Genomic DNA, 24,860 nt, shown 5'->3' with positions numbered 1-24,860 from the left:
TGCAGAAAAAAGTGTATTCCTTTCTACCCCCATTCAGTTTTCTCCAGAGGTCTATAATATCTAACTTTTCTAACATTCTATTCATCTTCTTAACTTTCTTCTTGTTTACTGTATCTTTAGATTTATCTAATTCTGCAAGTGGGACGTTGAGGTCCCACTATAGTATAGTATTGCTGTCTAGGTCTTCCTGCAACTTATTTAAATTCTCCTCTTAGAATCTGGATTCTATACTGCTTGATACATGCATGTTTAGTTTTTAAATTACTTCATTGTCTATGATAGTTTCAGGAGGATGTAGTTTCCTTTCCTATCCCTTTTAATGAGATCTCTTTTTGCAATTGCTTTGTCTGAGATAAGGATTACTATCTCTGCATTTTTCACTTTAGGAGAAGCATAATATATTTTGCTTCAGTCATTTATCATTATTCTGTGTACATTTTTCTACTTCAAATGTGTTTCTTGTAAGTGTAGTATTTTGTAAGATTCTGGTTTTTAATTCACTCTGCTATCTGCTTCTGTTTTCTGGGAGGGTTCATCCCATTCATATTCACAGTTCTAATTAGAATTATTTTTTACCCTTCATGCTATCTCTCCTCTGTTTGTACTTTTTCCCTGCCTTTCATCCATCTTTTCTCATCAGTGTTTTGCTTCTGAATACCACCTCCCTCAATCTGCCCTCTATTAACTACCTCCTTTTCTCCCCCTTTCCTTTTCCATTTCTTCCTTCCCTCTTTTCTATCAATCTCTCCTTCCCTTTTTCTTCTAATATTTGAAGGATAAGATACCTTTCAAAACACAACTGAGCATTTGTGTTATTCCCTCTTTAAGCTAAATCCAATGAGAGTAGGATCCAAGCAGTTCTCACCCCCCCTTTCTTTCCCTCCACTGTAATAGGTCCTTTGTGCCTCTTCATGTGATGTAGTTTATCCTATTCTATCTCCCTTTCCTCCCATATCATTATAATCCATCACCTTTTTTAATGTCTTAATTTTAAACCATTCCATAAAAAACAACTTAGGTCATTACCTTCAGCTTAAGTCTGCTTCCTCTAATAGAATTACAATTATTAAGAGTTATGAGAATTTTCCTCCTAGATAGGGATGTTTAATCTTATTGATTAGCAGTTTTTTTTCTTTTCCCTTATTTACCTTTTCATGTATCTCTTGAGGCTCCTGTTTGAAGATCAAATTTTCTGTTCAACTCTGTTTTTTTTTTCATCAGGAAGTTTTGAAAGTCACCTATTTCATTAAATATTCATCTCTTCCCCTGAAAGAATATGCTCACTTTTGCAGTGAATTCTTTTTTTGATATTCATCACCATATCAAATTTATTATTCCAATGGCACTAATACATCTGTAGATGTTCATGATGACAATCACACTGCACAAAATTTTCTTGCCTTATAGTTTCTGGCCAACTAGATTATATCTCCTGAACTTTCCCTTCACCCATCCTGAAGATCCACTACAGGCCATTTACTCAAGCAAAACCTCTTAATGCACTCATTTGCACTTTTTTGGGCACTATGTTTCACTTTGAAAAATGAAGAAGAAAATTTTAGGGACCCATCCCAACCCACCGCCCTGGCCAAATATACCCTGCAAAGAGGACACCTTTTTCTGCCTCTTTGAAGACTTGAATAAATATGGAAACAGGCAACTCAAGTTGCATCAAGTGGAAATGTTTCAAGTTATGGCACCAAGTGGGCCCCAAATGTGTCATGTGCAACACAGAAACCTATAAGGCTGAATATCAATGTGTTTTGAAAGTCTCAAGTTGCTATGAACTGATTAAGTATATGCAAAGAGATGTCACTGCAGTTTTAACAATTTGCTGCATTGGTGTTATGCTAAAGTCCAACAGGAGTTTGAACTGATGTTGGAGGGAGCTTTTATAATTTGTCCAGGAAGTTGTCCAGGGCTGGAATACCTTCCTTCAGCCCTTTGCATTTGCGGGTCTCTGCCACGACCTGGCAAGGGTGGCTAGTGTTGTCAAAGGGGTCTCCAGGCAGGATCTGCCAATGGTCAAGTACACACTGAGGGAAGGCTTGGCCACCTGTATTGTACCTCAAATCAGCTGTGAAGCCAAAAGATTCATTGACAGGTAGATAGGCTTTCACAACAAACATAGGGGTGCCAGCAACCTGGGACTCCTCAAACACATGCCCTCACTTCCTGTTCAGGACACCATAAATGCCCCCAACCACTTGCTCTGGACACTGAATCTCCAAAAGATAGATGGGTTCCATAAGACGAGGCTGGGCAGTCAACACACAGGCATAGAGGCAGCTCCAGGCTGTGGGGATGATTTGGCCACTACCACGGTGAATGGCATCAGCATACAGAGTCACATCATGTACATCAAAACGGACTGCACGCATATTTTCTTCACACAGGGCTCCCTCCTTGGTAGCCCACTGGAATCCAGCCACCACGCTGTCTTTGATCTCATTAAGGTACTGTACTCCCTTGGTGATATCTGTGAGAACATTGGGCTCAGTTCTATCAGGGCCAAAGCACCAGATCTTACGGGCCTCAGTCACATCCCACTCATACTTCTCAGCCAGGTAGTGAGCTCTCTGCTTGAGTTCCTGATGGGCAGAAACTTGACCCTTGTCAATGTCTTCAGCCAGGCCATCAGGGAAGGGCTGAGCCTTCATGTACAGCCTGTTGTGCTTATTGGGAGATTTGGAAAGGCAGAGAACATTTGACTCCTCACTGACTGTCTCTCGGTAGGAGACAACAGGGTCCGATTTCTTGATGGGAATGCAAGCATGATCTTCCTCAAGATCTTTCAGGCAGATCTCCAGATGCAACTCCCCAGCACCAGCAATAATATGTTCCCCAGATTCCTCAATGATACACTGGACCATAGGGTCAGACTTGGCCAGGCGCTTCAGTCCTTCCACTAGTTTGGGCAGGTCAGCTGGGTTCTTGGCTTCAACAGCTACACGCACCACAGGACTAACACTAAACTTCATCGCCCTCATGTTGTGGGCATGCTCAAAGGTAGTAATGGTACCTGTCTTGACAAGGAACTGATTCACACCAACCAGACCAACAATGTTACCACAAGGCACATCTTCAATGGATTCAACGTATCGGCCCATCATCAGAATTGTCCTCTGAATTGGCTTCAGGTAGAGATCTTCCTTCTTCCCAGGGGTATAATTGGGTCCCATGATTCTGACCTTTAGGCTGGTGGAAACAAGACCAGAAAATACACGGCCAAAAGCATAGAATCTGCCTTTGTCTGAGGTTGGCACCATTTTAGAAATGTACATCATCAGGGGACCTTTGGGGTCACAGCTTTTAATACACATAGCAGCCTCATCATCAGGAGGACCCTCATATAACAGTTCACAGTGGTATTTCTGAGCAGCTACAGGAGAAGGCAGGTGGATGGTTATCATCTGGAGAAGTGCATCTCCAGCAGGAAGCCAACGTCTCATGACAGCCTTCAGAAGTGGTTTTCCCTCTTTGTCTTTATCCTCACTGTCCAGTTTGATGTCAAGTTTTTCAATCAGTTTTGCAGTCTCCTCCTTCTTAAAGGTCATAATTGCATCAAATACCTTGAAGATTGGATCTAAGATCAGTTGGCAGAAAGTTCTAGGCAACTTCTTTCCATCAGGGCTGGTTGCTGATTTGCTAAATTTCCCATTGGCAGGATCAAAATACTGGTCACCCCATAATTTCTTCATCATGTCCTCTACTTTCTTAGCCCATTCAGCTGGTCCCAGCTGACCTTCACCCTTGGCAGCGAATTTTGCCACATACATCTCTGCAAACTGCTTCAGAGTAAAGGCCCAACCATGAAGCCCAGAGCCAAAGCCAACAGTACCAAGGACTGGGTCAGTCATGATGTTTCCCATTGGGCCACTCTCGCCCTCCCCATAGGTGAAGATGATAACATTCACATTCTCTACAATTCGCTGAAATGTCTGATACAGTTCCTCTGGCTCCAACTGCAGCTCAGGTAGGGCTCGGTCCATCTTGTTCATCATCAGGACAGGCTTGATTCGTTCAGCAATGGCCTGGTGAAGTACAGTCTCAGTCTGAACACACACACCAGATATGCAGTCAACCACAACCAAGGCACCATCAGTAACATGGAGTGCAGCTGTTACTTCTGATGAGAAGTCAACATGCCCAGGTGAGTCAATGAGGTTGATGAGGAAACCAGAACCATCTTTGCTCTGCTTGATGAAGTTCAAATCATTTTCTGTGAACCTGGTCTCACCGGCATGGGCAGAGACAATGATTCCAGCTTTGCAAACCAGTGAATCCGTCAGGGTGGACTTGCCGTGATCCACGTGAGCGATGACCGACATATTTCTGATGTTGGCCTTTTTGTCCATGATGGTCCGGATCTGGTCTACGGTGAAGTTCACCATGGTGATGGATGGCAGTGGATTCTCCAGCTCGCGATCCGACTGGGGTGAGTCGTCCCGAGAATGGCGGCTACGACGGAAGAGCTGCAGTGAATTCTTGATTGTAATTCACACTCCCTTGCCTCCAGAATAACATATTCTAGATCCTTTAATCCTTTGTCTTGTCTAATCCTGAATGTATCTCCTTGGTATGTAAATTGCTTTTTTCTGGCCACTTGCAGAATTTTCTGCTTGATCTGATCATTCTAGAATTTGGCTATAATAATAATTCCTTGGTGTTTTCATTTTGGGACCCCTTTCAGGAGGTGATTGGTGAATTCTTTCAATCACTATTTTGCCCTCTGGTTCTAGGATATCAGGACAGTTTTGCAATCCAGGCTCTTTTTTTTTTATTGTGGTTTTCAGGTATTTCAATTATTCTTAAATTATCTCTCCTGGATCTATTTTCCAGGTCAGTTGTTTTACCAATGAGGCACTTTACATTTTCTTCAATTTTTTTGGTTTTGTTTAACAAGTGTCTCTTGGAGTCATTAGCCTTCAATTTTCCTAGCCTAATTTTTCAAGGAGATATTTTCTTCAGTTAGTTTTTTTTGGGGGGGGGGGTGTTGCAAGGCAGTGGAGTTAATTGACTTGCCCAAGGTCACACAGCTAGGTAAGAGTCTGAGATCAGATTTGAACTCAGGTCCTCCTGATTCCAGGGCTGGTACTCTATCCACTGTGTCACCTAGCTGACTCTTAGTTTTTGCATCTCCTTTTCCATTTGGTCAATTCTTTCTTTAAAAGTTTTTTTTTTCATTTGTCAGTTGTATTTTTGAAGGATTTATTTTCTTTTTGCATCTGTCTAATTGCATTTTAAAGGATTTGTTTTCTTCTATCACTTTTTTGTTGCAAGATGTTAATTTTCTCTTGCATTTATTTCCCCAATTTTTTCCATTTGATCTTTAGAATACTTTCTTTCTAAAAAGTTTTCTATTTAAGGCAATGGGGTTAAGTGACTTGCCCAAGATCACACAGCTGGGCAAATTTTTAAAAATGTCTGAGACCAGATTTGAACCCAGGTCCTTCTGACTCTAGGGCCTGTGCTCTATTCACTGTGCCACCTAGCTGCTCTCAGAATATTTTCTGAGCTCATTTAAGAAGTCATTTTGGGGGGGCAGCTAGATGGCACATTGGATAGAGCATTGCCCCTGGTATCAGGAGGACCTGAGTTCAAATGTGACCTCAGACACATAAAAAATTGCCTAGCTGTATGACATTGCAAAAAGCAACAACAAAAAAGAAGTCTTTTTGCAAAAAAGAAAATAAAATAAAAAAGGAAGAAGCTTTTGCTTTGGAGCTTTTGCAATGGAGTAAAATGGGGGAAGGTGATTCAAGAGAGGGAAGATCATGGGAGTGGGTAATCAGATACAACACACTTTTGAGGAAGAACAGATTGAAAGGAGAGAGAATAGAATAAATGGGGGAGAGGAGGGATAGGATGGTGAGAAATGCAGCTAGCAATAGCAACTGTGGGAAAAATATTGGAATAACTTATGATAGACTTGTGATAAAGAATGTGATTCATCCTAAAGACAGAGCTGATGGAATTTGAATACAGGCTGAAGCACACTTTTTCCCCCCTCTTTATTTTTCTTGGAGTTTCTCAATTTTTGTGGGGGAAGGGGGATTATGTTTACTTTTACAAGACTATTGTAGAAATGTGAAAAATAAAAAACAATTTTTTTAAAAAGGAGGAAAAAGGAAGTCTTTTTTTGTGCTGGAGACCAATTTATATTCTCCTCTGAAGTTTCATATGTAACATCCCTTTTTCCCTCCTTTTCAAAACTAGTGTTTTGTCCATTCTATCTCCAAGGTAACTTTCAATAGACCCTGATTTTCTCTGACCTTTCCTTTTAATTTTAGGATTTGTTACCCATCATCTTGTCTGGTGTTGTCTGGTGTAGACCTTAGGTATTGAGAATCCTAGAGGCTTGCTTACTGGCTGGGCCGTAAATGTCAGGAATTGAGGTAAATTGCTCTCTAGACCAACTGGTAAGGAACTCTTGAATTTTTCCTGAGTTTTTCTTTCTGAATTATCTGCACTGGGGATAACAGCTGCTAACTCCTTGGACTGTTGGAAACACCTGGAGAACTCTCTGGGCTGTCTGTCAGGCAGCCCAATCACTGGGCTACGTTGGACTGGACTGGAAATGCCCCTCTGGAGCATCAGCTCCTAGAAAGTCAGCTGGACTCTCCCTGAGTTGAGAGAAGTGGGAACACTTAGGGCTATGTCTGAGCTGTTTGCAAAGGAATGCCAGGCCTTCCCCACTACTGGGATTGCCAGAGGCTTGATGTCAAGATCTGATGTCTAGACCAGATATGCTGGCTGAGTGAGGGTCTTGGGTACCCATGCTGGAGCTTTTCTAGTGCACTTGGGCTTGCTCTACCAGCCAACCCACCCAGAAACTTGTACCACAATAGCCTCAGTTCCCACAGCTGAGGATCTCAGGTTAGTCCCCTCCTCATCCTGCAGCCTTACGCTGGGTCTATGTTTTCTGTCCTGGGCACCCCAATAGTTTCTCAGTGACAGAATTTGCTGGAAGATGTTCCACTCTGTACTTCTGTGGGTTTTGTCACTCCAAAATCTGTTAGTATTTATTCATGTCAGTTCTGAGGGAAACCCAGGAGAGTTTAACAAAGTTCCTGGTTTCTCTCTGCCATCTTGGCCCGAAGTGCAAAGTTGATCTTAAAACAATGTTTCTGTTACTTTATACAATGTTCTCTTGGTCATCCTCATTTCTCTCTTCATTATTTCTTTCAAGTCCTTCCATATTTTTCTAAGACCATTGAGCTCATCATTTCTTTTTTTCCCTTAGGTTTTTTTTTTTGCAAGGCAAACGGGATTAAGTGGCTTGCCCAAGGCCACACAGCTAGGTAATTATTAAGTGTCTGAGACCAGATTTGAACCCAGGTACTCCTGACTCCAAGGCCGGTGCTTTATCCACTACGCCACCTAGCTGCCCCAAGCTCATCATTTCTTATAGCACAGTAGTATTCCTTCACAATCATATACCACAACTTATTCAGCCATTGCCCATTTATTCAGCCATTGCCCAATTGATGGACAAAGCTGCAATTTCCAGTTCATTGTCACCACAAAGAGAGATGCTATAAACATTTTTGAACATATAGGCTCTTTTCCTTTTCCCCTAAATATTTTCAAAATTAGACCAGGTGGTGATATTTCTGAGTCAAAGTGTATGGGTTAGTTTATAACTCTTTGGACATAATTCCAGATGACTTACAATTAATTAGCTTGCTCATTTTTCGCAAATCCCTTACAACATTTTTCACTTTCCCTTCTATAATGATAACCAATCTTGTAGGTATGAAATTATATCTCAAGGTTGTTTTAAATCGCATTTCTCTAATCAATAATAATTTTTTTTGTTTTTAACAAGGCAATGGGGTTAAGTGACTTGCCCAGGGTCACACAGCTAGGTGATTATTAAATGTCTGAGGCTGGATTTGAACTCAGGTCCTATCCCACCTAACTGCCACTCCACTGTGCCACCTAGCTGCCCCCAAATCATTAACAATTGAGATCATTTTTTCATTTGACTATAAATTATTTTGATTTCTTCATCAGAAAATGTGACCCTATTTATTTGCAAAATCACTAAAAAACAGGCCTTTACTCCTAGTGAAGTGATTTTGTGCTGAAATGGAAGTGTAGACCATTTAAAAATTATATCAGAATGAATGTTGATTAACAACATAAGCAACTTTAAAAACCTTAGGAGATTTAGAAGTAAGGGATCAAATTGTTAAGCAAAATTAACTGAAGAATGCATCTTATAGGAAGTCAAGGCAAGTACACAAACATTTCCACATATATGCCAATCATTGTAGTTAGTGCTGGGTATGCGAAATAAATAATCTGATAGATAGATGACAAACAGAGAAATGAATGTTACCCTCTCAAGGAGCTCACAAGTTTATGAGGAGACTGCATGTAAACAATTGTGTACAAATGAGATTTATTCAGGATAAACAGGAAATAATTAACAAAGGGAAGTCACTAGTATTAAGAATCATCTGGAAAAGTTTTTAGCTGAGACATAAAGAATTCAGGAAAACCATAAAATGGAGATAAGGAAGGAGGGGACTCCAGGAAAGGGAAAATGACTGGTAGAGAGAGTCATAAAGTTTTTAAGAGAGGAATAGATAGGAGACCAGTATCACTGGATCAGAGTGAATGGAGGGAGGAAAAGATGTAAGAAGGCTAGAGGGGGATCAGCTTATGAAGAGATTGAATGCCAAACATAAATTTTATACTTTATCTTAGAAATGATAGGGAGATGGTGGAATTTATTGAATAGAAGAGTAATATGCTCAGTTCTGTGCTTTAAGAATATCAGTCTGATGGAGAATGAAATGGAGACCTGAAGGTCTCCATTATTATTGCAATAGTTTAGGCAGTAGATAAAGAGGATTTGTATCACAGTAGTGGCAAGTCAGAGGATAGGAGAGGGAATAAAGAGGAAATCTTACAAAGGCAGAATTGATAGAATTGTGTAGGAGATTGGAAACAGAAGAATGAGAGAGAAATTGAGGAATCAGGGATGACCCAAAGACTGAGAATCTGAGTGAACAGACTCAATAGCAAAAAAAAAAAAGAAAGAAAAAAGAAAAAAAATTAAGTATGGGGGAGTTATTAAGGGAAGTAGAAGATAATGAATTTATATTATTTAAATTATCTGTGGGACATCTAGTTCAAGATGTCTAATTCATGCATTTAGAGATGTGAGACTGGAAGTCAGTAGGTTAAGTAGATTTGAGAATCATCTGAATAAAGTTGATAATTGAATTTCTGGAAGCTGATGATAGATAATACAGAAAGGGAAGAGAACCCAAAAGAGCTTTGAGTTAGTAGATGTGACCTGGATATAGATCCAGTGAAGGAGATTCAAGAGTGGGTAGACAGATAAGAGGAAAATAAGGAGAAAATAATGTGATAAAACCTAGAAAAGAGTATCAAAGAGATGAGGATGATCCACCTTCATCTATCTGAGGAGAGGTAAAGAAGGATGAGGATTGAGACAAGACTATTAAATTTGACAATTAAATCATCATTGGTAATTTTGGAGAGGCCACATTCAGTTGAAACTGTAGTTGGAAACCAGATTGCAGAAAAAGAGAGAAAAGGAAGTAGAAATGCTGATTTAGGAAGTGAATTTTGAATTGGTACTTTCTGAAAGAGGCATATGTAGGAGGAGTGTGTCTTAAATAGGGAGTTAAGAACAGGCACGGGATTATATTAAAATTGGATTGATGAACATGTGGAGTAATCTTGATAGGATATGCAGAACATAACAAATAGGGAATTTTGAAAGATTAAAGAGATATAATGATGATGTTGATTGTTCCTTCCTTCTAGAAAAAAGACCGCGATATCAGGGAGGTTCTGCCATGACAAACACATGAATTGGATTTGACTGAGGGGGTGTTGTGCTAAGTCACCAGCCTCACTTTCTCTTCCACAGTCATCTGGGTCTGTTGGCCAGATATGAGTCAGATGACTAGAGATGACCCTGGATGCAAGCAATCCAAGGCAACACAGTAGTACAGTGTCAGATGTCTGAGACTGGATCCAACCTTCCGAATTCCTGACTCCAAGGCCAGTGCTTTATCCACTGCACCACCTAGCTGCCTTAAAAAGTATTTAGGAAGAAATAGCTGCCAGAATTATCATATAACTGCTTATTAGATTTGTAAAAGTCAGGTAGCTCTCTGTGTTTAACCTTTGGGGCATTTGACATTTCTCTGTTTTGCAGTTTCAGGGATTAAGCTGAGCTCCAACTGTTTATTGTAGGGTTTCCTGGTCCTGGAACTGGCATGATATTGAAATTGGCAATTCTTTTATCTTGTTAATCTATGTAGTTCCAACAATGAGATTAACTGATAGTTCCAATAATGCTCTTGAATCATCCTGTGTCAACCTTCATGGGTAAACTCTGTGTCCTGCTCCTACTTTACTTGAAAAAATGAGGTAAGTTTAAAGTAAAATACTAGATTTCAGAGCTGTGATTTCATTCAGCTAAGGAGACCAAAGAAGGAGAAATAGATCAGGATTTTTTTGCTTAGGAATTAGAAATTTGAAGTTAACATACTCAGATAATTTTTAAAAAAGTTTTAAAATCCATTTTGAACTTAAATACAAAAAAGACAAAAAAATGCAGAACTTTTCCATTTGTATTATGCACAGCACAATACACACATACAAATGGATAACCACATTATACATCCTATTTATCAGTTAGTTCTCTGGAAATAGATAACCACTTCCTTCATAGGTCCTTTATAGTTGATTTGAGGATTTATAATAAATTGACTTATTCACAGTTATCCTTAGAACAATGTTGGTGTTTCTATATACAATGGTTTCTTGGTTCTGCTCATTTCACTCTTCATCATTTTAGGCAAGTCTTTCCATGTTTTTCTAAAATCAAACAGCTTATCAGCTAATGCTTATGTATCATTAAAAAAACAGTTTTATACTTTCATTTGGATTCTATGAAGTAGTTTTGTAGAGGTATTTTAATCTCCATTTTACAAATGAGTATGCCGAATCTCAAAAAAGTTAAATAATAATTATACAGAATGTAAGCATCAGAGACTGAATTCAAGCCCAAGTCTCTCCTGACTTCAAGTCCTTCACAATTTCTTTTACATTACACTGTCTAGATGACTTAAGTAGTGCAGTGCAGTTTACAGTAGTGAAGTACAGTGTAGTGTGGTGTGCTATGATATGCTGTGATAAAAAGAATACTTACTTGGAAGTCAGGAACTTGGGATCTACTACAGCTGTTACCACTCATTCTAGTACCTTTTTCTATTCATTATTTCCTTTTCATCTTATATAGAACTTATTTTTTACCCAATTGTTTTATCTGATCTTGTGATTGTGAGTTTCTTGAGGGCAGGGACTGTACTACTTTGTTGCCTCAGCATTTAGTTTGGTCCACTGTTAGTATTGTTCATTTATTTTCAGGCATGTTCAACTCTTCATAACCCCATTTGGGGTTTTCTTGGCAAATAGACTGTAGTAGTATTTCTCCAATCTGTTTTACAGATGAGGAAACTGAGGCAAATGATATAAAATGGTTTACCTAGGGTGACACAACTAGTAAGTGTCTAGTAAGCTAGTAAATCTTCCTGACTCCAGGCCCAGAACTCTCTTTTACTGAACCACCTAGTAGTCCAGTTAGATACTTAGTAGGTGCTTAACAAATATTTGGTTACTGACTAAATTTGGTCAAGTTATTTTGTATTTCTAAGTTCATGTCATTTTAACCCTTCCTTATCTGTAAAATGCAAAGCTTAGACCTTATAATCTCTTGAGGACTCTTTTCAACTATAATATTAAATGCTTATTTACAATATATCTTAAATACATATAATTAAAATAAAATGTGTGTTCTGGCATTTTTGTTGGAGCAGACAATTTAAAACAATTGAACTGATGATATTTTCTGTACCTGAAATGTACAGATGTCATAGTCATTTATGATAGGAAAAACTTAAATCAGATTATCGTATTTTCTTTCTTATTTTTGTTTTTTTGCAAGGTAATGGAGTTAAGTTACTTGCCCAAGGTCACTTATTATTATTATAATTATTAAGGTCTGAGACTGTATTTGAACTCAGTTCCTCCTGACTCCAGGGCCATTACTCTAGCCACTTTGCCACACAGCTACCCTCTAAACGATATCATTTTCTTTAGACTTTTTTTTTAGATTTTTCAAGGCAATGGGCTTAAGTGGCTTGCCCAAGGCCACATGACTAGGTAATTATTAAGTTTCTGAGATCAGATTTGAACTCAGGTATTCCTGACTCCAAGGCTGCGCCATCTAGGCACCCCTAAATGATCTCATTTTCAAAAATAAAATAAGAAATTTAATAAAATCTGGGGTATTTTAAATGTCCTCATGTAAGGGAAACAATTATATAATTTGGACCATGCTCTGGCAATGCACATAGATTTATATTGCAGTCATTCAGCATTATACACTAATAGCAATCCCCAAACTCATAAATATTAACTAGAAAATTATATATTCAACCTACTAGTTTTTATTATTCATACAGAGTTGATGTCTGACAATGCAGTCTCCTGTTTTTTTGTAATCCGCCAATTAACAGTTTTTAAAATGAATTTGATGTTATTATAATTTAACTATTTTTTGAACTTCTTGAATGTCAAGACTTGAACACTTGAATATAAAAAAGCAAACTTTTATTACAGTTTTAACTGAATATTAAATTTAACATACAAGATTGCTCTGCTTGACTGTGTCCCTTTAAGAACTTTTTTTCTGTTCACTTGAAAATTAAAAAAAGTTTTGATATTTTTTCTTTTTATTTGTACCATCGTATTTAATGGCTATCAACTTTTCTCTGACAACTTTCCCCTATTTTTCCAAATTAAAAGCAAAGTTTTAATCTTTTAAAGCTCTATTTATTTTATATTGTGGGCTTCAATTAATCCATAATATTTCATAATTCACAATAGGAGGAGTGTTTTGTATTTTTATAAGCATTCAGACTCTATTCCTACACTTTGTAAAAGTATCAAGTTCTACCCCCTGGTACATACTCTGATAACAATTTACTATAATTATTATAAATATAACAGTTTACTGGGGATGCTAAAAAATGTTGTCTGGGGGCAGCTTGGTGGTGCAGTGGATAGAGCATCAGCCCTGGAGTCAGGAGAACCTGAGTTCAAATTTGACCTCAGACACTTAATAATTGCCAACTGTGTGACCTTGGGCATATCACTTAATCCCATTGCCTTAAATAAATACATTTTAAAAAAAATCTATCTCTTCTCAGGGGGTAGGTTATATGCTTTGTCATTGGTCCTCTGTAGAAATGGTTGTCTGTATTTTGATCAAACATATTAAGCTTTTTAAAGTAGTTTCTTTATAATGCTGTCCTTATCTGAATTTTTCTCCAAGTTCTGCTCACTTTATGCTCTTTCATTCCATGGCACTTAGGATCTCTGAAATATCTCTTTTATTATTTTTAAGGTCCCCAAATTTTTCATTATATTCATATATCATAATCATCAAAAAGGCAATGTGAGATGCCTCCCTTGGATTCTAGTACTTTCCTCTCTGCCCTTGTAATTTCCCTTTCAAAACCAAAAGTTTGTTTTTTTTTGTGAATATTCCCTGTCCATAGCTTTGCCATGTGAAAAAAAATATTAAAAGCATCCAGAAAGAGTTCTCCTAAATTTCAATAAACTGTGGTCAGGATCATAAAAGAATAGGAAATTTTTACTCAAAATAAGAGGAGACATTGAAATACAATACACAGGGGTGGCTAGGTGGCACAGTGAATAGAGCACTGGCCCTGAAGTCAGGAGGACCTGAGTTCAAATCCTACCTCAGACACTTAATAATTACCTAGCTGAGTGATCTTGGGAAAACCTCTTAACCCCATTGCCTTGCAAAAAAAAAAACACCCTAAAAAAAAAAAGAAATACAATGTCCAAAGGGCAAAAAGATTTCTTAAAATCAAGAATAACTTGCAAAAATAAATAAAGTCCTAAAGAGCAAAAATAGAATAGGGATTTTAAAACTTTCCTTATGAAAGATCAGAATTGATTAGGAAGTTTGAAATACAAAGGTCAGATAAAAAACGCAAAGTCAGAGAACCTAGAAAGGTAGATTTATTTAAGCAATTAAAAGAAGCTGTACATGAGTATTATTGTTTTAAAAGGATAAGAATTTAAAAAGTATTCTTTTTTATTTTTTATTTTTAGTAAAGATATTATTTGAATTTTACAATTTTCCCCCAATCTTGCTTCCCTCCCCCACCCCCACTGCACAAATAGCACTCTGTCAGTCTTTACTCTGTTTCCATGTTGTACCTTGATCCAAATTGGGTGTGATGAGAGAGAAATCATATCCTTAAAGAGAACAGAATTCTTAGAGGTAACAAGATCAGACAATAAGATATCTGTTTCCCCCCCCCCAAATTAAAGGGAATAGTCCTTGTACTTTGTTCAAACTCCACAGCTCCTTACCTGGATACAGATGGTACTCCTTTACAGACAGCCCAAAATTGTTACCAATTGTTGCGCTGATGGAATGAGCAAGTCCTTCAAGGTTGAACATCACTCCCATGTTGCTGTTAGGGTGTACAGTATTTTTCTGGTTCTGCTCATCTCACTCAGCATCAGTTCATGCAAATCCCTCCAGGTTTCCCTGAAATCCCATCCCTCCTGGTTTCTAATAGAACAATAGTGTTCCATGACATACATATACCACAGTTTGCTAAGCCATTCCCCAATTGAAGGACATTTACTGGATTTCCAATCCTTTGCCACCACAAACAGGGCTGCTATAAATATTTTTGTACAAGTAATGTTTTTACCCTTTTTCCTCATCTCTTCAGGGTATAGACCCAGTAGTATTATTGCTGGGTCAAAGGGTATGCACATTTTTGTTGCCCTTTGGGCATAATTCCATATAGCTCTCCAGAAGGATTGGATGAGTTCACAGCTCCACCAACAGTGTAATAGTGTCCCAGATTTCCCACAACTCTTCTAACAATGATCATTATCCTTCCTGGTCATACTGGCCAATCTGAGAGGTGTGAGGTGGTACCTCAGTGTAGCTTTAATTTGCATTTCTCTAATAATTAATGATTTAGAGAATTTTTTCATATGGCTATGGATTGCTTTCATTTCCTCATCTGTAAATTGCCTTTGCATATCCTTTGACCATTTGTCAATTGGGGAATGGCTTTTTGTTTTAAAAATATGATTCAGTTCTCTGTATATTTTAGAAATGAGTCCTTTGTCAGAATCACTAGTTGTAAAGATTGTTTCCCAATTTACTACTTTTCTTTTGATCTTGATTACATTGGTTTTATCTGTGCAAAAGCTTTTTAATTTAATGTAATTGAAATCATCTAATTGGTTTTTAGTGATGTTCTCCAACTCTTCCTTAGTCATAAACTGTTCCCCTTTCCATAGATCTGACAGGTAGATTAGTCCTTGATCTTCTAATTTGCTTATAGTATTGTTTTTTATGTCTATGTCCTGTAACCATTTGGATCTTATCTTGGTAAAGGGTGTGAGGTGTTGGTCTAATCTAAGTTTCTTCCATACTAACTTCCAATTACCCCAGCAGTTTTTATCAAAGAGGGAGTTTTTATCCCAATGGCCGTACTCTTTGGGTTTATCAAACAGCAGATTACTATAATCCTCTCCTGCTTTTACACGTAGTCTATTCCACTGGTCCACTACTCTATTTCTTAGCCAATACCAAACAGTTTTGATGACTGATGCTTTATAATATAATTTTAGATCGGGTAGTACTAAACCACCTTCGTTTGCATTTTTTTCATTAAGCTCCTGGCAATTCTTGACTTTTTATTTCTCCATATAAATTTACTTACAATTTTTTTCTAACTCATTAAAGTAATTTTTTGGAATTTTGATTGGTAGGGCACTAAACAGATAGTTTAGTTTTGGTAGAATTGTCATTTTTATTATATCAGCTCTCCCTATCCATGACCAGTTGATATTTGCCCAGTTATTTAAATCTGATTTAATTTGTGTGAGAAGTGTTTTATAATTGTTTTCAAAAAGATTCTGAGTCTGTCTTGGCAAATAGACTCCCAAATATTTTACACTGTCTGAGGCTACTTTGAATGGGATTTCTCTTTCTAGCTCTTCCTGCTGTTTCTTGCTAGACATAAATAGAAAAGTTGAGGATTTATGAGGGTTTATTTTATAACCTGCAACTTTGCTAAAGTTGCTAATTGTTTCCAGTAGTTTTTTAGATGATTTCTTGGGATTCTCTAGGTAGATCATCATGTCATCTGTAAAGCATGAGAGTTTTGTCTCTTCCTTCCCAATTCTAATTCCTACAATTTCTTTTTCTTCTCTAATTGCTGATGATAACATTTCGAATACAATATTGAATAGTAGTGGTGATAATGGGCACCCTTGTTTGACCCCTGATCTTATTGGGAATGCCTCTAGCCTCTCCCCATTGAATATAATGCTTGTTGATGGTTTCAGATAGATACTGCTAATTACTTTAAGTAACAGTCCATTTATTCCTACACTCTCTAGTGTTTTTGATAGAAGTGGATGCTGTATTTTGTCAAAAACTTTTTCAGCATCTATTGATATGATCATATGATTTCTAAAAGGTTTGTTGTTGATATAATTGAGTATACTAACAGTTTTCCTAATATTGAACCATCCGTGCATTCCTGGAATAAATCCTACCTGATCATAATGTATTATCCTAGTGATGACTTGTTGTAGTCATTTTGCTAAGATTTTATTTAGGATTTTTGCATCTATATTCATCAGGGAAATAGGTCTATAATTTTCTTTCTCTGTTTTAACTCTTCCTGGTTTAGGTAACAGTACCATATTGGTTTCAGCGAAAGAGTTAGGCAGAGTTCCATATTTCCCTATTTTTCCAAAGAGTTTATATAGGATTGGAACCAATTGTTCCTTAAATGTTTGGTAGAATTCACTTGTGAATCCATCAGGCCCTGGAGATTTTTTTTTAGGGAGTTCAATAACAGCTTGTTGAATTTCTTTTTCTGAGATGGGGCTGTTTAGGCATTTAATCTCATCTTCATTTAACCTGGGCAACTTATATTTTTGTAAATATTCATCCATTTCACTTAGATTATCAAATTTATTAGCATAGAGTTGGGCAAAATAATTTCGAATTATTACTTTAATTTCCTCCTCATTGGTGGTGAGTTCACCTTTTTTCATTAATAATACTAACAACTTGGTTTTCTTCTTTCTTTTTTTTAAATCAAATTGACCAGAGGTTTATCAATTTTATTGCTTTTTTCATAATACCAACTTTTGGTTTTATTTATTATTTCAATAGTTTTTTTGCTTTCGATTTTATTAATTTCTCCTTTACTTTTTAGAATTTCTAATTTGGTGTTTGGGGATTTTTCATTTGTTCTTTCTCTAATTTTTTTAGCTGCATGTTTAGTTCATTGATTTCCTCTTTCTCCAATTTATTCATATAAGCATTTAGGGCTATAATATATCCCCTTAGAGTTTCTTTGAATAAATCCCATAGGTTTTGGTATGTTGTTTCATTATTATCATTATCTAGGATAAAATGGTTAATTCTTTCTATAATTTGTTTTTTGGTCCACTCATTTTTTAAAATGAGGTTATACAGTTTCCAAATTGCTCTAGGTCTATATCTCCTTGGCCCAGTATTGCATATGACTTTTATTGCATTGTGATCTGAGAAAGATGTATTCACCATTTCTGCCTTTCTGCAGTTGATCATTAGGTTTTTATGTCCTAGTACATGGTCAATTTTTGTATAAGTTCCATGTACTGCAGAGAAAAAGGTATATTCCTTTCTATCCCCTTTCAGTTTCCTCCATAAGTCTACCATATCTAATTTTTCTAACAATCGATTTGCCTCCCTAATTTTTTTCTTGTTTGTTTTATGATTTGATTTATCTAGATCTGATAGCAGGAGGTTGAGGTCTCCCACTAGTAGAGTTTTGCTGTCTATGTCTTCCTGTAATTCTTTCAGCTTCTCCTCTAAGAATTTGCATGCTGTCCCACTGGGTGCATCCATATTCAATAATGAAATGACTTTATTGTCTATGGTACCTTTTAGGAGGATAAAGTTTCCTTCCTTATCTCTTTTAACACTATTTTTGCTGCTGTTTTGTCTGAGATAAAGATTGCTACCCTTGCTTTTTTTTTACTTCAGCTGAAGCAAAATATATTTTGCTCCAACCTTTTACCTTTACTCTATATGTATCTCTCTGCTTCAAATGAGTTTCTTATAAGTAGCATATTGTAGGATTCTGTTTTTTAATCTACTCTGCTATTTGCTTATGTTTTTAAGGGAGAGTTCATCCCATTCACATTCAAGGTTATGATTACTAATTCTACATTGCCCTCTGTGCTATCTTCCCTCTGTTTGTATTTCCCTCTCCCCTTTCCCACCTTTTATCCATATTCCCTAGTATTTTGTTTTTGAATACCACCCACGTCCTATATCACACCCTCCCCTTTCTTTTTCCTTTCCCTTTTTCCCTTTTCCCCTTCCCTTCCTTTTGTTATTTCCCCTTATTTCCCCCACTCCCCTTCCCTTTCTCCATCCCCCATTTTCCCCTTTTAATACTTGAAAGGTTAGATGTTTTATAAGTTAACTGATTATGTGTAGGTTGACTTTAAGCCAAGTCTGATGAGAAGAAGATTCAGGTGTTTCTCCTCTGCTCCCTTCTTCCCCTCTGTCACCATAGGTTTTTTGTACCTCTTAGTGTAATGAGATTTGTCCTATTCAATCCCCTCCCTCCTCCCATCTCTTTCCTGTCCCCCTTTTTAGGGAGGTAGTGTATTTTTTTAGATCATTCTATCTAGGTCATAGAAAATTCTAAGTGTCTGTACCTTCTAGTTCAGTATATTCTATTGAATAGAGTCAAAATTCCTGAGAGTTATTAGAGTCTTTCTCCCAAGTGGGGTTAAAGCCAGTTATATCCCATTAGATAGCAGTTTCATGGACAGGTCATGAATGTCCATCATTTCTGGCTAGGTATATTCTCTCTGTTAGAGTTACATTTCTCAGGATTTATGAGAGTCTCTTCCCCCCCAGCCCATGCTGGGATATAGCCAGTTTCAACTTACTGGATTGCATTTTTTTCCTTTTACCCCCCCCCCTTTCTTTTTACCTTTTCATGTGTCTCTTGAACCTCTTGTTTGATGTCCAAATTTTCTGTTTAGCTCTGGTCTTTTCATGAGAAATTTTTGGAATTCTTCCATTTCATTAAATGTCCATCTTTTCCCCTGGAAGAGAAGGCTCAGCTTTGCAGGAAAGTAGATTCTTGGCTGCATTCCAAGCTCCCATGCTCTTTGAAATATCTTGTTCCAGGCCCTTTGATCCCTTAAAGTTGATGCAGCCAGGTCCTATGTAATCCTTACTGTGGCTCCTTGATATTTAAATTGTTTCTTTCTGGCTGCTTTCAGGATTTTCTCTTTTATCTGATATTTCTGATGTTTGGCCACAACATTCCTTGGTGTTTTCATTTTAGGATCTTTTTTCTGGTGGGGATCGATGTACTCTTTCAATAACTACTTTGCCCTCCAGTTCCATGATATCAGGGCAGTTTTCCATCATTAGATCCTGTAATATTAAGTCCAGGCTTTTTTTCTCTTCAATGTTTTCAGGAAGTCCTATAATTCTCAGGTTCCCCCTCCTCGATCTATTCTCGAGGTCAGTGGTTTTGTTGATGAGGTATTTTACATTTTCTTCTATTTTTTTCTATTTTTTGATTTTGTTTAACTGACTCTTGCTGTCTCATGGAGTCATTAGTTTCTATAGACTCCGTTCTTTTTTTGGGGGAGGAGTTTTCTTCATTAACCTTTTGCAACTCCTTTTCCAATTGGTCCATTCTACTTTTGAAAGAGCTTTCCATTTGACCAATTGAGGTTTTGAGAGAATTAATTTCTTTTTGCATTTGCTCATTTGAGGTTCTGAGAGATTTATTCTCCTTTTGTGTTTGTCCAATTGTACTTTCTAAGGTTTTGTTTTCTTGTTGCAAGGTATTAATTGTCTCTCCCAAATTTTTAAGCTCCTTCCTTATTTCTTTAAGGAAGTCCTTCTGTGCTGGAGACCAGATTGTATTCTCCTCAGCAGTTCCAGGTCTCTCTGAGTTGGGGTCTTTCCCTTCCAGGATTTTTTCTATGGATCCACCTTTCCACTGACCCTTCTTCATTACGCTAAGACCTTGAGTTGGGGGGGGCTGGTCCACCTGGACCTGGGATCGCCAAAGGTTTTACTGATTGCACTTTCTCTGGCTGCCCAGTAGGAGGTGCTGGTTGCTTTCTCTGGAGTGTCTGTGACCTTGATTGAGGCCTTTTCCTTTTGCTTGAGGGAAGGAATTGGAGCTATTGAATTCTTTTGCCTTCAATCAATGCTGGGCTTTACCCTGGCTTGAGGTCATTCCTCACCTGGGCTGGTTCTTTTGGTCACACACCTGGGCCTGAGGCAGAAGTAGTTTGCAATTGTTTGTTTTGGAGGAGGCATCAGTGCAATGGAGGTGTGGACTCAGAGTTTCTCAGACCTGAGGAACCCAGGGATAGCATCAGCAGCTCTCCTACACCAGACCTCTCCCCGCAGCCCCTTCCCCAAGCTCCAGGGGGACAGCACCAACACCAGGGCATCTGCTTCCCTGCAGACCCAAGCCCCTTTCGTCCAGCCCCACTGCTGATCCAGCAGGTCCGGCTCTCGGGCCCTCAGGCTCCTGGTTCCAATTCAGCTGTTAATCTCGCTGATCCCAGGCTGATCCTCCCTCGGAGCCCAGACTCACCCACTGGTACTCAGCCAAGGCTGCTGCGGGAGACAAATCCTGAGGTAGATGTTCCTCTCCTGGCTTTTCTTTCTGGGTTTCCTGATTCGGATTTCTTTTAAGAGGTTTGTTTCACATGATAGATGGGGAAGAGATCAGGAGACTTTAGAACTGTTCCTGTCTTCTCTCCGCCATCTTGGATGGAAGTCCAAAAGTATTCTTTCAGAGCAAGAATTGATGAGTAAAAAGAACAACTGAATGAGAGACAATTTCACCAAAGAAAATGACAATGAAACAAAAATAACAAATCTTCTCAGAAGCACAGAAAGCAGTTGCTATGGGAGGAAATTAATATTTCAAAATACATTCAATAAACAATCAATTAATTGTAAATGCAACTAATAGGAAATCTAAAAAGTAACAAATCTTAAAACTCCACTGCATACCAATACAAAAACCATGAAAATAAAAATTGAGTTCAACAAAATTTGAAAGCAAATTTTTAAAAATTATCTACTTATTTGACAAATAAAACTGAGAGATATTTCTTGGAAAAAATCTAGTGTGTTTCATTAGATAGGGCAACTAGGTGGAGTTTTATTGCTCTAGAATCTGATCACCTTTCCTCTAGTGAGTTACCTTTGTTATGGCTCCAATCCTCTGAGTTCCCATCTTCATGGAGTTTATCATTTCATATCACTCTGGTAAGGATATCCCTTCTTAATTGCACTACTCTGTTAGTTGGACTTTCTGCATACCCCTGTAAAACTGCAACTATATGCCTAACTGCACACTTCAGTAATTGTGTGCCTCGTTTGAAACAGTTAAAATTAGAATTGTAATTGCCTGCTTTGTTAGAATTGTTTGTATTTGTTTTGTCATTTTGTCTGTGTCTTTGTAAAAGGTAAAATATCCGTATCACAAAAAATGTCTGTGTGGGTTCTATTACCTTGAAAGATTTAAAATGCAGCCTGCCAGAAAAATTTATAAGAGCTGTAGTCAGAAAATTTAGAATACAATTGCCCCAGTACACAGGACTGATTTCTATTTTCTGTCTTCTACCAGAGATTAGGTTATAAGAAAAGAGAAAAAGAAAAAAATCTGCAAGACATATTATCCCCAACTATTTCAGTTTTGGCTATGATGGAACTTCAGAAATAAAGTTAGATAATCAAAATTGGTAGACCATCTTGATAATCTAAGGAGTTTGTAGATTAATCATTTTAAGATTACAGGACAGAACTCCAGAGACTTTGGGGTAATTTTAGGAATTCACTCCTTTCTGAAATGTCTTGGTAAGTTTTGGGGTACCATTTAAAGGAAAATAAATATTTAATTCTAAAAGTTTTAAAAGTCAAGTCAAGATTAATAGTTTCATTGTGCTAGGCCAATAAAGGAAGGCATTTACTTAGAAGTGATCTCAGAGTGAAGAAAGAAAAACTAGGTAAATAAACAGTTTGCACCTTATTGTTAATTCTTCTTTGATCATCTCAGATCAGATTCCCAAATACAGGTACTGAAAACAATTCTGGAAAAATGAAACGATATTTGAATTATGGTTCAATTACATAAATTCATTAGCAGTATAATCTCAGGCAAGTTCTTATCTCTTTTTACCCCAGTTTCCTGAGCTATATAATGAGAAAAATAATAATGGTACTCACTTTCCAGGGTTGTTGTGAGTATTATATAATGATTGTAAAGTGTTTAACACAGTAATATATATATATATATATATATATATGTGTGTGTGTATATATATATATATATATATATAAAGTGCTACATTATTATTTCTTTAATTGAATGTAATTATTGCATACTTGATAACTCTAAATGGTTATAAAATGCCATAGATAATAAGATTATTGACTTTATGTGGGATAACTAGGCATTCTAATTAACTAAATTAATGTCACTTGAAGTTTTGTTTCATGTTTTAAATACATTGATATTGTTTATGTTATTATTGTATTTCTGTATTTTGTAAGTAAAATGCTGCTAGACAAAGCACTTTTTAAATCTGGATGCTTTTACACATGAACTGGACTTTTAAAAGGATGTGATAAAAATAGATATTTGAAAACTCAAATACTTAGTGAGGTATATTTTTATGTAAATAATAAAAATATGTAATAGCAAATTTTCATTTGAAAATCTTGGCTATTATGAAAGTGTATTGGATGTTTTAAAGAGGTAGCTTCAATAAATTAATGATGAGTTGTCTGTCTGAAGCCCCAGAATATGGGTAGTTTTTGTAAGAGAAAAACAAATGAAATATTAACTGTTAGAGAAACATCAGGAAAGAGTTTCAAGCCCTCTGTTGTGGTTAGGGAAACTTTGCTATTTAAAATAAAAATTCCTGGGACTATAATTTATCATTGTTTTGAGTTTGATTATAGGGATAGTTTTCTGTATTGTCACAAAACCAAGAGGAGTAAATGGCATGTGCTTCAGCTTGGGAACTGTTAAAGGTGATATCTGTGCCTGGGAAAAATTTTGGGGGTGGTTTAGGACCCTCCTGACTCTATTTCTCTATTGTGCTACTTCTTAAATTTACCCACCTGGGGACTACATGATTGGCTTTCAGATATGACTCTTGTCTAGAATCAGGGAGTTTTTTCTCCTTTTATATTAGATAATATTATTATAACTATATCCCTCTTTTTCCTTTTATAGTTAATTTCTATAATCAAGAATTTTTGTAAGTGAAATACTAAATTTTATTAAATAATAGATTGATACTGAAACATTTCTGAGTTCCTATATATGCAAGTATGAGCATCTTACAATTTCAAACTGTATTTGTGGCCAAATATATGGATGATATCCTGCTAAAGGGGAAATGATTTGTTGTTGTTGCTTTTTGCAATGCAATGCAGTTAAGTAACTTGCCTAAGACCACATAGCTAGGTAATTATGAAGCCTTTGAGAAAATATTTGAACTCAAGTCCCCTTGACTCCAGGGCTGGTGCTCTATCCACTGCACCACCTAGCTGCCCCCCTGGGGGAAATGATTAAATAAAGTAGTAAGACAAAGATACAAGGTATAAAGTTTTCTAAATAAATGGAATAGACTTTTCTCTAAGAACTACATACATATGTATATTATTAGTTTCCAATTTTATCCATCATGGAAATTCAGACTTTGAGCATATTTTGGTAATAAAATCTTAAAATTGGGTTTGGATTGTATGGATTTGTATGGATAATGGTAAAGAAAGTGAAATTATTTTCCCATTATTAAACTATTTGATAATTTTAAAAGACCAGAAAAGTTCATTTTACAATTGGATCCTCCAGAATTTGGGGGGTTCTTTGTTTTTCTAAGAAATCGGGATTAAGTGTCTTGCCCAAGTTCACACAGCTAGGCAATTGTTAAGTGTCTGAGGCTGGATTTGAACTCAAGTCTTCCTGACCCCAGGACTGATGCTTTATCCACTATGCTATTTAGCTGCCCCTCTCATAAATTTTGAAAAGATTCTTATATCAGGTACAAGTTTTAGGTAACAATAGAAACAAGTAAATGGTACAAAACTGAAATTCTCTGAAGTTTAAGAATTAGAGAACCAAATTTAAATGATATTGCTATTGAATTATCTAGGAACCTCTAGATTAGGAACCAGAGAAGCAGAACCCTTTTAAAGCTCTCCTGAGAATAAGCCTACTGCCCAGAAAAAGATATCTAGGCACCAGATAACTACAAGAGATATCTTTAATTCAAAAGCTGCTAATTATATGGATATTGAGAATGGGTCACTAGAATATAGAGAGCCTTGATTTTAGTGATGTTTAAATTCTGAGTAAAGAGATTTACATATCACCAAGGTAACCAAGAAAACTTAAACATAATTTTAGAAACTTCCAAGTAGTTTGATCTAATTCCTGACAATGTAATTATGCAATTATGGGAATTATGAGAAAAACCTTATTGCATTGTTTGAACCTAGCCCTGCGTGACTGGAAACCTGATTGATCTCTATGTGCTATTAAGAGATCCTTAACCAAGGACCTATTTTATGCCAACCAGATATTCAGATTCATGGATTGATGCCATTGAGTTTTCTCACAATTGTACATCTCAAACAATCCATATATCTTATTTGA

The 24,860-nt window shown here is 36.9% G+C and overlaps 1 long non-coding RNA gene and 1 pseudogene across 2 annotated transcripts in view; one reads left to right on the top strand and one right to left on the bottom strand.

The window, feature by feature from the left end:
• Positions 1-24,860, top strand: part of LOC141502074 (uncharacterized) — a 57,822-nt gene that overhangs the window by 16,535 nt on the left and 16,427 nt on the right. The gene's annotated exons all lie outside the window — the stretch shown is intronic.
• On the bottom strand, positions 1,589-4,438 carry LOC141498325 (elongation factor 2 pseudogene; annotated as a pseudogene).

This window comes from Macrotis lagotis, chromosome X (assembly GCF_037893015.1).
Source record: "Macrotis lagotis isolate mMagLag1 chromosome X, bilby.v1.9.chrom.fasta, whole genome shotgun sequence".
NCBI lineage: Eukaryota > Metazoa > Chordata > Mammalia > Peramelemorphia > Peramelidae > Macrotis > Macrotis lagotis.
The sequence above is the reverse complement of the archived record's forward strand: the minus strand, read 5'-3'. Positions and strand labels throughout refer to the sequence as shown.